This window comes from Palaemon carinicauda, chromosome 23, assembly GCF_036898095.1.
Source record: "Palaemon carinicauda isolate YSFRI2023 chromosome 23, ASM3689809v2, whole genome shotgun sequence".
Classification (NCBI taxonomy): Eukaryota; Metazoa; Arthropoda; class Malacostraca; order Decapoda; family Palaemonidae; genus Palaemon; species Palaemon carinicauda.
The window spans coordinates 37,530,098-37,535,097 of NC_090747.1; positions in this window are offsets into that span (position 1 = coordinate 37,530,098).

Below are 5,000 nucleotides of genomic sequence, written 5' to 3' on the forward strand. Positions count from 1 at the left end.
ATATATATATATATATATATATATATATATATATATATATATATATATATATATATAATTCTTTCTTGTTAGGTACACCTTTTCCTTCTAGTCATCATAAATGCTGTTAACACTTACGATAGTTATCTAGGAAAAGAAATGATCCAAAAACTCCCACAGATGAGAATAAATTTTCTTAAAACTATAATTTAGATATTGCACTACCCAATTGTATGTCTTTTGGACCATATTTTGTTCAATTATTAAATTTGCTAGTTTTTACTTCGTATAGTTTTAACTGTTTAACCTTTTTTATGCCCAAGCATACAATACGAGTACTCAAAGATGATGAATATATATTTTCTTTATTTATCAACTAATTATGTGTGTATTTCAATTGAGTGTCGTTTCGATTGAATATAAACATAGACCCTCCAAAAAAGAATTGTATTCAAGGCTATGTACACAGTATAGTAATGAATCAATGGATGACTTTTATAATTTAAAAAAAAGAAATGCATTTAACAAAATTCTAAATATCCAAAATTGGAACAATGTTCCTGCCCTTCCTTTTCATCATATGTTAAGATAGAGAGGATTTCTAGCCACAGTGTAATTGCCAAATTACTATTAAATGTTTTTATTGAAGTATCTCGCATTTGTTCTAAGATATTTTGTGCAACAATCTTTCAAAATTAAAATGGATGTTTGAGGACTGCATCAACAAATGATTTATCACCTCATTTGTAAGCAACTTATAAAACAGCATTAAAAAAAAGAAAAAAAAGGAAACATCATACTTAAGAATAGGAAAAACGATTCAACTAAACATACTAAAATATCCAGTTTCACCATAATTATATAGAAACAAACTGGCAATATCAAACGCTTGGATGAAACAGTTAAGAAAAAAAGTTTAATTGGCGAAGACGAGGAGGGAATCATATTGGAATTAATGAATAGGATAATAAGTAAAGGCATGTAAGGGGAGTCTATCGAAAACAGGTGAAAGATAATATTCGGATTAAAATATAAAAGGACGCCTACGTTAAGATGTTCTAAGAGAAAAAAAAATAGAAACTGAGTACAAATAGAGAAGTCCTTGTGTCAGGAGACTTCATTGTGTGACGGGGTCAGATCGAAAACCTATAAGAACTGCGACTTTTACTTTTCTCAATCAAAGATTACTAACACAGTTATCAGTTAACTGGTTACCTTGCATCAAGACAATTGCTGCTGGATTTTATGACAACACGGTTGAAACTGTATGAAGTGACAAATATTGATGTGAGGAGAAATTTTGTTTTACATGGTATCGTTATATATATATATATATATATATATATATATATATATATATATATATATATATATATATATATATATATATATATATATATATATATATATATATATATATGTATATAAATATATATATATATATATATATATATATATATATATATACACATATATATATATATATATATATATATATGTATATATATATATATATATATATATATATATATATATATATATATATATATATATATATATATATATATAAATTAATACACAAGCAGTGAAAAAAAAATAAAAGATTTTGTTGATTTTTTCCTTATTGAGTAGATTGTTTTTTTTCTTATTACATTTATTGTTATGATGAAGCATTGATTTATCTACTCATACAATTGTAATGCATGTGTATTCCATACAGTCTTATAAAATGTAAAGCAATTGCTCTCTCTCTCTCTCTCTCTCTCTCTCTCTCTCTCTCTCTCTCTCTCTCTCTCTCTCTCTCTCTCTCTCTCTCTCTCTCTCTCTCTCTCACAGAAAAAGAAAAACCTTTTTTTACATTGCCATTAAATGTTTTATATTGTTATAATCTTAATGCCATTGTTATCTCCATACATTTGTATATAAGGTTGTTATGCAACTTCAATAACATAGTCATGTCTAGCCCGTCTTTCTTTTAAGACCTTAACACATCCAGCCACATTGGTGATCTACGGAGTGACATGCTGCCTAACCGATCCTGAAGCATTAACGAAACGGCTGCCCTTAACCAGTAGAGAAGCGTTTGCCTGGTTTCAGCGCCTGGAAGTTCCAATCAAGGGTGTGACTTGCTCAAGCAGTAAATCTGACTATATCCTCGTAGCGATTTTTGAGGACTAAGGAGACGCTCCGATAGAGTATGACACCCTCAAAAACATACATCACGGAGCAGTAAACACTATCGCCAATCACCTTTTTAGCTAAGCTTCTTCAGCTCTCTCAACAACCATTGAGGAACCAAAAGACTTCCTTTACCTTCAGGTGAAATGGTCAGTATCGCTTGCATGCAACCTACTATAAAAAGCTCTGCTCAGGAAGTAAACCTACTTCGTCTCCTTTGTGTACGACGCATATCCGAATCTTCATGAGCTGCCATCCCCGAAGTCGAGATCTTGTTCATGATGACCAAAGTCAACGCCCTTATGCAGAGGCACATCACCACACCTCCATTCCTGAAGAAGACGAGAACCCTTCAATACTGACTGAAGCTGACTTGAATGTGGTAGGACACAGACACTTACTAAGTGACATGCCGTAACAGATTTATAGTCTTACATATAATACTTGATGAAGTAGAGATAGGTTTGAATATTCTTTTTGAAAAATTAATAAAACTTTTATGAACCGGCCAACATCACAATCATACAGGGAAGGGGAGTAGGACGAAAAAAAAAGATGAGTTGTGAAACATTGAATCTTATAGAGAAAAAAAGATCAAAACAAAACTTTGAATCATTGAAGGAAAAGAGTCCACATCTGACCATAATACAAAAAGAATATAGTGAATTAATATATGGTCTAGAAAATACAAAAAAAATTCATAAATTCTATTGTAGATAAGAAACAACATAATCTAAATAGGGGATATCCAAAAAGTATAAGGTATGTATTTTACAAACGGTTGAGGATAACAAGGATAAAACTTTAAAAATGTGGAACTTTGAATAGTAAGCTTACACAGGCTTTTCCATTATGAGTGCAAGAGAGAGAGAGAGAGAGAGAGAGAGAGAGAGAGAGAGAGAGAGAGAGAGAGAGAGAGAGACCCAATAGCTTTAGAGTGCAATAAATACACATGCATTACATGGCTTACCCACAAAAACAGACATACATGTGAAATAAAGCGCCCTTACCAAGAGAGGGAAACTATACCTTGTAAGAGATATGCAGGTTTAAGCCGAATAATTGACATCAAGTTTTCTTTATCAAAAAATGTTAATTAAGAAAATGGCACGTGTAAGCTGGCATCAGTATTGGCTTACAAGTGTCTGTTTTCACGAAGATATGTGTTCTGGTGTTTAAATCTTTTGATATGTGTTGATTCGATGTAGGCTTGTAAATCTTGTGGTAGGGAATAAATTTCACCACAATGTAACGTAGGTGCTGGAGATTTCCTGAGGAGTTTAAAGACAGAAAAAGTTCAGCAGGGACAACCAATGCGTTACCATACACTATTTCTGATGCTGAGACCTCCAGGTCGTCTTTAGGAGCAGTCTTTAATCCGAGGAGGACCCAGGAAACTCGAGTAAAGCAGTTGTTGTAATTGCAGAGAGATATCAAAGCTACTTTGAAGGTGTGTTGAAAGTGTTCAACCATTTCATTGGCTGCAGGGATGCAGACGAAGTTTTGCTAATGATTTCCAAAATTGAGAGGTGAAGATGGAACCCATGTCAGGAATGATATGCTCAGGGATAACAAATCTCGCTATCTACCCTGTGAATAAGGTATATGTGCATATGGTGGATATAGCAGATTGTATGAAACTAACATCAGGCTATTGCGCAGAGCCTCCAGTCACTGACAGTATGCAGGTAAAAGTATACTTGTGATGTGTAGGAGGCCTACTAAATCAACGGCAATATTGGTAAAACCACACTGAGGTTTTGGAAAAGTGCCCTCTCCTGAATCTATGTGTCCCTGTATTTTGAAGTTTAGAGTGAAGTACAAGCGCGGACCCAATCCTTAGCATTGTTAGTAATATCATGCCAAATAAACCTCGTCTTTAGTAAGTGGGTGGTAGATTGGCGGGAGGGGTATAAGAGGCCATGGATTAAACAAAACACTTGTTGAGACATGGGGCAGGTATTAAAAGGCATTGCCTACTAGTACTGATAACACGGAGGAGCGTGACATTTGAGTCCTCAGGGATACACCTTACTAAACTGAGAAATATGCAGGATGCCCTACTGGCTTGGTACCAAACTCAGGATCTTTTCAATGGTCTTCTTCCATGGCATTGTAATGGAATTTCACATGAATATTGGCATATAGGTTTCCTAACAAGACATAAGGAACGTGTGTGTGTGTGTGTGTTTGAGTGTCAATGTATACACATACAAACACACACACACACACACACACACATATATATATATATATATATATATATATATATATATATATATATATATATATATATACAGTATATATATATATATATATATATATATATATATATATATATATACATACAGTATATGTATATATATATATATATATATATATATATATATATATATATATATGTATATATATATATATATATATATATATGTATTTCCATATATATACATATATATGTGTGTATATATACATCTATATATATAAGATATATATATATATATATATATATATATATATATATATACACACACATATATATATATATATATTTATGTATTTATATATATATATATATATATATGTATATATATACATATACTGTATATGTATATATATATATATATATATATATATATATATATATATACATACATATATATATATATATATATATATATATATATATATATATATAATATACATATATATATATATATATATATATAAATATATATGTATATATATATGTATTTGCATATGTATACATATATATGTGTGTATATATACATCTATATATATAAGATATATATATATATATATATATATATATATATATATATATA